Source organism: Nipponia nippon, unplaced genomic scaffold, assembly GCF_047370975.1.
Source record: "Nipponia nippon isolate SJK-2023a ecotype South Korea unplaced genomic scaffold, ASM4737097v1 scaffold_2, whole genome shotgun sequence".
In the NCBI taxonomy this organism is placed as follows: Eukaryota; Metazoa; Chordata; class Aves; order Pelecaniformes; family Threskiornithidae; genus Nipponia; species Nipponia nippon.
The window spans coordinates 99,882,839-99,894,229 of NW_028262336.1; positions in this window are offsets into that span (position 1 = coordinate 99,882,839).

An 11,391-nucleotide genomic window follows, 5' to 3' on the forward strand; every position below is an offset into this window, starting at 1 on the left:
AACCGTAGTTGCAAATAGAGAAAGTAAAAGATCAAGCGGGATTAGTCACTGCAAGTTATTAAAGTAGGTGAGCCTGATTGATAGACACAGCTTCTTTTTCTCCAGTCTTTGCTGGGATATTCGGGAAAACTATGTGAGTCAAATGAAAATGTGAAGTCAGTGCACCAAATTCACATTAAGATCTCTCCTTCATTTAAACAGAACAAAGGGGCTCTTTTCTATTCAAGTGTTCAGCACCCATCTGATAAGTGATAAATGTTTTATTCCCAGAATCACAGGTTTGACTTCTGACGTCTGAACTATGTAACCGCCGCATTGGAGAGTTGCATGATGAGGAAGTGACACTTCATCTGTTCTGGCGAGAAGCAGTTCCCAGGCAACGTGCTGGAAGAACTCAGTATTTTCACAGGATGTCTTACCCTGCAAAATGTTAGAGTGGCTGGTGAGAGAAGTCCACTTGTCAGAGGCAGACCCTCTAAGCTTCCATATCCTAATGCTGGAAAGCATTCTGTAGTGTCTTCTCGTGCCATTTCCTAAGCCTGCAGGGCCACTGCTTAAAAGATCCATTTCTAAGACAAGTCCTTGTCACCTCCGCTGTTTGTTATGAAAAGAAGAAAATGTATGAAAGCATCATGAAAAAGAAATTACTGCTGAATGATTGAGCAGCAGAAGCAAGAAAAGTGACATGAGATTACAAAATATTTTCAGTTGCTTCAAGATGCTTGCTGTTGCCTCTGTCATCAAGCTTCTAGGTCATTATCTACAAAAGTACACAAAATGTGTACCAGTTTAACAAAAAAGTTCTTTTTTCCTCCAAGCATTTTGTCTTCACAGTGGATGGTAATTACAGTTGGTACATTTCATCGTGGTTAACAATGTTGATGGAAATGCAGATGTTCGCAGTTCAGCATCTTTGAAACAGATGACTAGTCATTCGCTTACTTCTGCCTTCCATTTTTAAACAGGAGTTCTGCTATTTAGACATCCACTGTCCTTTCAACTGTAACATGAACGAATCCGTGTGCTGAGGTTATTTTATTAACTTCTGCTTTTCAGTATTTGCACCGCTAAATTGTTTAGCTGAACAAATCTTGCAAAAGCAATTGAACTTTATCTCCAGGACAGTCTTGCATGTGTTTAATTAAACTGACTTATGAACTGCTGTAGTGTTTGTATTGCAGGCAGAGCCAAAAGTCTCATTTTTGGAATAGCATGTGCGCACACAGAATCCCCGGGAAATTGTGAGGAGTGTATGGAGGCACGGCTGTCCACCCAGGCAAACCCGGTGGGACCAGTCCAGTTGAAGGCTCCTTCGCAGAGAAGTTTTCTTGTTGTGATAGAACAGTCTTATTCATATAATGGACATATTCTGCTCACATGCTATTCTGGTGATAGAGAACATAGAAATGTCAAGATGCTCTTTCAGAGAGGGAAACTTGAACTGTCAAGTGCTTAAAAGAGAGGCAATGCCTACAGTGAGAGGTAATATCTTTTATTAGACCAGATGATGCAGTGGTGAAGAACAGGCTGGCTTTCATGAAGACACGAAGCCCTTCATCTTATTGAGGGTGGTGGCCCAGTTCATGGAGCCTGAATTCCATCCAAGTCCGCAGTTCCATGAGATGAGAAACTGGGTCCTAGAGCATAAAGCACTGGATCAAAAACACTGCAGTTACTTGACACAAAGCGGTAAAAACTCGTAATGCCAGCTGAAGTGCAAGACATATTTTGCAGAGACAATTTTGCCCAAGCAGATTTTACAGTGGATCAGGTATCATCTGCCAGCCCCCAGAGACCACAACTCTAGCGTAGACGCCATCTCCTATGCTCTAACATGACAGAAGTGGTATTTGTGTGCTCGCGCTTCATATGGATGAAATTTATACTCTTAGGTGATGCCGTAGCACAAATCTGGTACCAATGAATGCAAAAATACAGTCTAAACCAAAAGTGCTTTTTTTTAAATTACGTGGTATTTATGAAAGGTTTTCCATTCTGAACACAGATGAAACGCGCATGCATACACACTGAAATCCTGTGATGCTTCTCAGTGAAGTGCTGTTTTTAAAAAAAAAAACCACCTTGTCAGTAATATGCTGAAACTTCGTAGTTCTAACTCGAAATGGAAAAACAGCCTCGTGGCCATCATTGAATTTAGTAATGATGGAGAAAGACGGTTTTTGGCATGAAACAAAAGAAACACATTTAGTGAAATTCATATCTGATATTGATACTTTCCTACATGGGAAAAATTATCAGAACATCCAAACTGGCCTATTGCTACAAATATAGAGGGGACAATGCAATAGAATAGTATTATCAGCATTGTTACGGAGCTAAATTCCTCCCACATAGACACATTCATGTGATCTAGGCTAATGAATGTGCTCCTGTCTGCCTTGAATGGCAATGAAATGCTGCTGGGGAGAAAAAGAAGAAACATCCAGAATTATCAAGGAATTCAGAATTCCAGAAGGATTGTCTCAGGGAGGAACTGTATGAATACACCTGCATTTAAGGTTTTTCAGCCTTACTTCCACTCTAGTCTGTATTTTTGTCAGTGGGAGAAGGGTAGAATTTGCTAGTTCCCATCACAGGGAAAAACTGCTCCACCCATGTGGTTTCAATTACAGGGATTCATTAATAATTGTTCATTGATTTATTAATGTCACATAATCACCTCGTGAGCTGTGTACTGCACATGTGGGATCAGTATCAGCAATACAATAGGTAACCCAGAATGTTAACAAACACCTACAAATGCCCGAACACCCTTCTATGAATAATCCCCCAAATTTCAGCCCCCTCCCACATGCACAGAGCTACAGGCACCCATAACTCATGTACCCCGTGCCGATGGGGTGATGTCTCGCATTGTCAGGCCGAGTTTCTCTTCCCTCACCACGAACCTGTGTGCTTTGTTTAGACTTCTTTTGAAGCCGACTCCCTTTTTCTTTTTTTCTTTTTCCCCAGAAGTCTCTTGGTAATTTCCTGGTTACTATTTAATCCAGCTGATGGCCATCTTTTCATTGAAGCATGAAGCAAACTTCATTATTGTTATTTTCCTCTTTAGCGTGACCTGCTTTGGGGCAAACGCCCTTGTAGGTGGTTTTGGGGAGTCTGTTCACTCACGCTTTTCCCCCTTGCATCCTGTCATGTCAGCGGCTGTTACCCACCCCATGGCACCGAGTTGGGGGCCATGCATGTTGACCCCATCTCCCAGACGAGGAGCCGCACGTTTCACCCAACACCTCCATCCGCGCTTCTGAGCTGGTCATCCTAAGCCAGGCTGGTGCTCGTGCACATCCAGTGTGCGACTCAGTTCCTCCTAAGAGGAAACAGCTGAAAGAGATGAAAAACCTACACAGTAGACATCTAAATTAGGGTCCCAGCTCCAGCCTTTAAAGAATGAATACTATGTTTAAAACATTTTGCTAAATGGGAAAGTAGAAACGAGGCTGGCCTGGCTTGTCATGCATGGATAAAGCGAATTGCAAGCAGCATGTGAGCTGCAGGTTTTATGCTGTCTCTCCCTTACCAAGATACATCATGAGAACTTCCCTTCCTGAAGGCACTTACCTGGTGGCCTAACTTCACCAAATTTAGTTACAGCTCTGATTTCCTCCCACTTTGCTTTGTGTGGCCCAAGGACTTCTGTAACAGCTATGTGAGGGATTTGGGGGTTGGCCTTAAAGTGTCCTGCACATGGTTGAGCCTGTGCCAGAGGTTTGTAAGCCAGCATTTGTTCGCACACTATTGTGGCTCCCTTCGTTTCCTTGCAACGCGTACAGCATCAGACCCTAGTTTCACATTTGATGGTACTGCTGCCTAAGCTGTTTTACCAGCTCGATTCTCGCCTCCCTGTTCATGACCACTTGTTCCCGTCGCCTACCTGAGCCACCCTTGCAGCAGCTTGCACAGCTAGGTGGTGAACCAGGCAGTGGAACGGAGGCAGCCTGCAATGATTCAGAAAAAAAGAGGTTGCTTTCCAGCCAGATCAGTTTACCATGTGGCTGCACACACACACCTGATTTGCCTCGGTAAAGGGATAACACAGGCGTGAGAATTTGCAAGGGGAGTGGGAGCTCCATAAGGCGCTATTGCCATTTGAAACAATGTCTGCGTAACCATGTCCTCCAAAGCCATAAATTAACTTAAATGAATGAGAAAATCTTGCTAGGGAAATCTCTCAGGTGCTGCATACCTGTTGTTGAAGCTCCAACTGTGCCTGCAGGATGAACTGCACAGTATTTTTCAACTCCTGAACATGTGGAAGGGCCACTGGAGAGGTCTGGCCTTGCATGGCTCTTGAGATTCTCAGTCCCGCTGCTTTCAGCAGGAGCTGAGATTTTGCGGTACTTCGCAGATGGTGACTATCTTCTCAGGGATCAGATGCTAAACTAAATCCTGGGAGCGCGCAGCCACCGGGTAGCATGCTGCAAACCCGGTTCATGTGCTCTGGAAAAAGGGGATGTAGTGGTAGACAGCAAACGACCTTTGCAGTAGCCACACACTTGCGTAAGCAACCCAGTGCCTGAGCCTTTAGTGTTTCAACTGCTTCTTCCAAGACAGAGTTTGTAACTGTTGTCTTGGTACTTACTCTTGTTTAACCCCATTAAATCTACTGCAGAGCTAAGCTGTAACTCAAAATTGTCACATGCCCTGTAAAAGGTAGATCACTTCTTTTTATGTGTCACCGATGTTTTCTCTTAAATTCAGAGCTAAATGTCAGTGGATAAATATTTTGCAGCAGCAGCCTTCTGCTTTCCTCCCTTAAATATATGTATCAACCTCCTTAAATATCTATATAATTTTGTTGCTAATTTGACCACATCAGAGTGATTTTCCATTTGTATTATTTTCTTTCAAAAATGCCCTCTGTTGAAACAAAAACATTTCCATGAAATCATGGCAATTTTGCTAAGAAATTAATTGCCTTTTTTTTTTTTTTTGTGGAAGGAAAAAGAATGACAAGGAATGTCAAAATTTCAATTTAATAGTATTGAGATAGCACATTAGGTACTACTATACATAGTACCACATCAAATTATTTTATTTTTCTTTTACTGCATAAATGAGAATATCAGCTGTTTCTAATATTGTTGCATGAGACTACATCACTTTTCCAAGATAGTAAACCCAGCTGTTTTTCAGGCCAGGTCTATAGCTGAAAATTTTTGCTGAAATATTAGATGGGTACAGTTAAACTGAAAACAAAATTCCCACTGTGCATGCAGCTTATACCAGTGAAAGCAAATCCTAGTACACCCCACCTATTTCAGACCCTGGAAATTACAGAACCATTTACATACTGACCTGGAACACACTAAATTTAAGAATTTAAGAAATGAGGTTTCAGACTAGCCCACCCTAGTATTTTCACTCTGTGTGTTAAACGCCGTGAGTCTTGCTATGTATCGCTGCAATATCTCCTACCACTCTCCATGGCTGCTTCAAGATACCTTTCTGGGCAGCTTTTCAAAACCACCGGCAGAAACCTGTGCTAGCAGGACTTCAGCTGGCAAAATCCTTTAGTCCAGATAAAATCTAAAGTGCCTGTAAGATGTAGGGCAACTGGTTATGAGAAGGGCAATTTCTTTCACAACACAGAGAATCCAGGTGTCTACTTAGTTATTTGTCATAGATACCAATTTGTAAATCCACAGTGGGCGGTGGGTGGCAGAAGTTGGATGAGTAAAATACCAGGTGTGCCCAGGTTGCCAGATGAGTTTGGGCTTGGAGTTGTTTTCAAGTACAGACTTGTCACTGAGCTTCACTGTGTGCACACAAGTACAGACTTTATCCTGGCTCTGGAGTCTGCTGGAAACAGAGTTTAAATAGATCCAAACTCTCATTAATAAGATCTATGCAAATGGACAAAACCCAAACCAAATCAGCTCTTCATTTCACACTGTCAACCAGCAGTCAAGCTTGCGATGAGTTTCATCTTACGGGGGCTGGGGAACATGTGAAAATAAAAATGGATAAGCAGCAGCTGATAGCTCTTCAGGGGGAAGCTTCATTCAAAATATGTGTCTTGCAGACTGGTTTCCTCCTTAGTTACACTAGCTTAACGCATGTATGGGTTCACTGAGAAAGCCAGACCTGTAGGGGTTGTAGTACTGCAAAGCGACACCACTAAACAGGGAAGAAAGCTTTGTGAAGGAAGGCTTGAGGTTGTGTTTTTTTCAGAGCATTTAACATTTAGAGTGTGTGAATTACGTTGGAGCTTGGGCTACTGTTAGGTTTTCATAGAATCACAGAATTACAGAATGGTTGGGTTGGAAGGAATCTTTAAAGATCATCCAGTCCAACCCCCCTGCCATGGGCAGGGACATCTGTCACTAGATCAAGTTGCTCAGTGCCCCATCTGACCTGACCTTGAACACTTCCAATGGTGGGGCATCCACAACTTCTCCGGGCAGCCTGTGCCAGTGTCTCACCACCCTCATCGTAAATAATTTCTTCCTTATGTCCAATCTAAACCTACCCTCTTTCAGTTTAAAACCATCACCCCTTGTCCTGTCACTGCAGGCCCTGGTGAAAAGCCTCTGTCTTTCTTATAAGCCCCCTTTAAGTACTGAAAGGCTGCAATTAGGAGCTTTGCTTTTCTCCACGCTTAGCATCCCCACCTCTCTCAGCCTTTCTGCATAGGAGAGGTGTTCAGCCCTCTGATCATTTTTGTGGCCCTCCTCTGGACCCACTCCAACAGGTCCATGTCTTTCTTGTGCTGAGGACCCCAGAGCTGGACACAGCACTCCAGGTGGGGTCTCACCAGAGCGGAGAAGAGGGGCAGAATCACCTCCCTCGACCTGCTGGCCACGCTTCTCTTGATGCACCCCAGGATACGGTTGGCTTTCTGGGCTGCAAGAGCACATTGCTGGCTCATGTCCAGCTTTCCATCTATCAGTACCCCCAAGTCCTTCTCCTCAGGGCTGCTCTCAATCCATCCATCCATCCTCCAGCCTGTACTGATACCGGGGATTGCCCTGACTTAGGTGCAGGACTTGGCCTTGTTGAACTTCATGAGGTTTGCATGGGCCCACTCCTTGCCCCAACCCTTGTCTTCCATGAAGTTTAGTGAAGTTTTCACATAATTCTTAAAAATCAGTTCATAATGAAGGTAGATTACCTCACTAAATAAGGAAGCTATTTACTGGGGAGGGAGGGGACACCGCCTCTCTGCCTCTCTATGTGGGGTGTGGTTATATTTGGAACTTAACAGCGCATTCTCTAAAATGAGCTGTAAGCAGTTACTAAGAAGCTGCAAAATTTGGAAGAGGCAAGGTCAAAGGGCGGGCAGGTTTCCTGGAGCGTTAGGACGACTAGGATTAGCTGGAGAGAAAACAGGCAACCTTTTGCATTTGCAGCCTTTTATCAGTTTTAAGAAATATCCTGCAACACGTATTAAATATATTAACCACAAGTGGTTTTGTGTCAATAACTGAAACCTTTGAAACTACCAGTTCACAGCTAATTGACACCTGGGTAGGACTATTTGAAAAAGTCATACTTTCATTTGGCTGCCCATCTGAACAGCTGAAAAAACAAGAGCAACAGTCATGTCTTTTTTGTCAAAATCGTAAACGTTAATAATTCAGTTTTGCTTTGGTTCTTTTGCCTCCTGATAATTGGAAAAAATGCTGCCTTTCAGTTGCAGAGAAGCAAAGAGCTAGGCTCTCTGAAAGAACCGTTCTCTGGTATGGTTCCTACTGAGAAGGCTGCGGCTTTGGTGGGTGCAGTTCCTTCCTCCTTGTGAGAGGTCTCGCACACTGCGGTCAGCTTTGAGTGGAGGGCCTCTGGCGCCAGGGTCCGGGTTGCTCTGACCTACGTGTGCTCGGCCTCCTTCTAGATGAAGATGTAACGTGAAAGAAATATTTATTGAAATCCCTAAAACAGAACAAGCTGAGTCTGCAGCTTAGCTCTGGGGGGATTCACACAAGGGAGGGGATACTGGGAGCCAGCCCTTGCTTTGAACCATACTTGGTGTAAACTACTTTCGCCAAAAAATCCTCTGTCAGGGATGCATTGGCCTCTACTGTGTTGTGAACTTGATGACTCAACAGACATCCTTGGTTACCTGAGGGGGTATTAGTTTGACCATGAAGAATCAAACATTCAACAATGAATTTGGTGAAATCCAGTGATAGGACCTGTTTGAGCATGTCTTACTATTCTGTCTTTATAATGCTAACCTGTTAGGACAGCTGCCTCTCTTCATACATCTTCCCTTTCTCTCTCATTCCAGTTTTGGTTTCGTTTGGTTTGTTTTTCTTCCTGATTATGTCTGCAGTGCTTGTGAACTGTTCTGATGTGCAGGCATCCCACACTTTTTCAAAGGAGGAATAAATTTATGTGGTGGATGGAAGCCTGCTGTCCATACCCTCGCTTTTCTTAGTCACCTTTCAAGACTAAAATAGTCCACAGACCCCTCAAAGAAAATTAGTGATCTAATTTGAATGCAGAGATCTTGATAGTCATAAACAAACCTTGACTTAGCTGTGAAGAGAGAAGCTACTGGGTTTTGTTATGGCTTCAGTGACCATTGAAGTCCTTGAAGCTGGATGAAGTCCTGGCAGATGGCTGTGTTGCTTGAAGAGACAGGCATCACGGTGGTGTCAGAAACACAGGAGGGTTGCATGAGTCACCAGACATCCCTGAAGTACAATTCAGAAACCACAGACCCGTCGTGTGATGGAGAAATCGTCAATAGGCAGGAGCTATGAAAGTGAGAAGTACTGAATTTTCAGTATGCAGGGGTTATTTCAGACGGAAAACATAGATATCCTTTCTTGCAATCTCACAGGCATCAAGCCAAGGTATGGTTCTGCTCTGAATGAAAACAGTGGATTTTTTTGCTCTGTTTGAATACCACAAGTAAATGCAGGGTTTGTTCTTTTGCTTCAGGCATACAGTGTTTGTTACAAGCTCTTTTGCCTATTTTTTTCTATTCACTTTCTATTCCCTGTTTAAATGATTTATATTTGTTTTCTTTCTTCCCTTTGCTTGACATTTTGATTCCTTTTTATAAAAGCTAATGACATATGGGAGCATACAAAAGAGTCGCTCTGACTTCATGGCATCTGAGCCTTAGGTTACGAATCTTGCCGTACTGAATTAAATTACTATTCTGCAGAGCACTGCCGAGGCCGGCCTTGTGGGGTGGTTTAGCAACTCTGCTCTTGGCCAAGGCTTCCTGCTACTTTGGTACTTCTGCAGTGGTGAACCACCCACAGCAGACCAATATTTCAGGGAATTGACATATATTGAGATAAAAGAGACCAACCTTGTGGCTGCCCTGCCTGTGCAAATGTCACCCCTCGCTCCTACACACCCTGTGGAAAAACCCCATGACAGGCACCTCAGGCCACCTCGAGACCTGCTGGTTTCTCTGATCCCCTCTGCACCCCATCAGTTGTCACTGATGGCCAAAGACAGAAAGGTTCATAGGCTTCATGGGAACAAAAGCCATCCTGCAATACTGAATGGTTCGCATTATCAGCTGAGATCCTGAAGGAAGCAAATCAACGGGAATAATTAATAATGGAGGCACTGGCAGCAAAGTGGGCTGCTTCTTGTTCTGGAGGTAAATGAGTGCCAAGTCCCCCCCCATCAATTCTCAACATTGCTTAGCAGCAGTGAGATACGTGTTAATAGCTGAGAAAGAATGTGCTAGATTTAAGGAGCTGATAATTAAGGTGTTTTAGGCATTTATAGCAGTGAAAGGAGGAATTAATCTTTGACTGTTAAAACAAACTAGATAGCTATTTAAAATAGGATTTCTAATTACTGCTTTCCCAGAAAAAGGGTAATGAATTCTCCAAAAGGCCTTCTGTTCTATTCTTGACAAGACCCGCTTTGTACAGGTCAATTGACTTAGGTGATCTAATCAATCTGTGTAATAAAATGCACTGGGATCCTGAGAATAGAAAGTATGCCAGTGTTTCTGATTTTATTTAGGGAAAGTACTAACTTAATCAGAAAGCACGTAAAGGGAGTGTTGTGCAACGCTTTACCCGTAGTTGCAGGTAAGTTAGTTGTAGCTGCAGTCTGATGCAATGCCTGATGTCCATGGGATTAGTGTGAGATCATTAGACCATCCACGTAAAGAAGCATAAAAACAAATTGTACAAAAGCACTGTCAAAACATGGCAGAGATTTTCCTTAGGGTTTTTGTGTGGTCTTGAGGAGGGGATCGTGTTTGTTTTTGTAGAGCTAGCGGGTAGCTCCCAGTGCAATCTAATTTCTTTCAGTGTTAGCAAGAAAAACAGTTTCTAGCTCCTGAAAAAAACAGGTAATTAATGCTAAAAGTACAAGTGCTGTAAGTCATAGAATGCCTCTGCTTTTGCTACAGTCCCCCAATTTAACAGGCTGGCTGAAGTAACTTCAGTCTGTTGCTGGAAAGCAGGGGACACGGTAGTAGTACAATAGTCAGTATGCCCAAAAGCTGTTCCCGGGCCATCTCCAAACTAAATTGATACCCTCTTCAGCCTCAGCTGGGGGACAGATGTCAGCTTCTGGGAGGGGAGGGAAGGAAAAGCAGGAGGTGACCATGGTAGCCTCAGATGGGACAGATTTAAGCCATCACAGAATGGTGGCTTTTTATTTCACGCTGTGTCTGCTTGCTTTGTTGGGTGCGTGGCTGGGAGTGCATGGCTGTGGGATCTGGCCCCATGCCACATCTGTGCACAGACTTCCAAAAATTGGAGTTTCGAGGTTGAGAAAGGGGAAACATCTATGGAGGAATCCTCATACAGACATCTTTGTTTATAGGTTATTAAATAACAGCAAATGCTTTCAATTCCAGCAGCACACGCAGTCTGCCAATATCGCTCTCTGGTACCTCACAGTGTTTTATTTGTTGTACCACATTTCATACCTTACATTTTAGGAGGATGACTTTTGTTTTGATCAAAAATATTGGTCTCTGCTTTTTCAAAAATGGACATTGGATATTCATTTTCTCCAGAGTGGCTACTGGAATTAAGATCCCGATTGTACTTGCGTTGATATTACATAGCCACCCGTGGCTGGGGAGTACATGGACAAACGCGTGTCGGGTGGGATGCTGGAGGATGCAGTTCTGCCTTAGGTTGATGCCACAGTTTAGTTACAGAAGAATCAGAGGCAGCGCAGTGACCTGTGCCATTGAAAAAAACCAGCTCGGGTGCTTATGGCGTCACTGCATGCGTTAGAAATGAGTAGATTCGCATTGGGTTTTCCTTACAGCCTGTTAAAACACCCAGAAATACGCACAACCGGAGCGTCACCACCACCTTCCCCACATCGGATGGCTGGAGGAGGTAAACGTAAAAGCTTTAGCAAATCCCTGAAGACACAGGCGGCCGGCGGGTACTCGCCCGAAAGACCATGACGTAGTTACTACGCCAG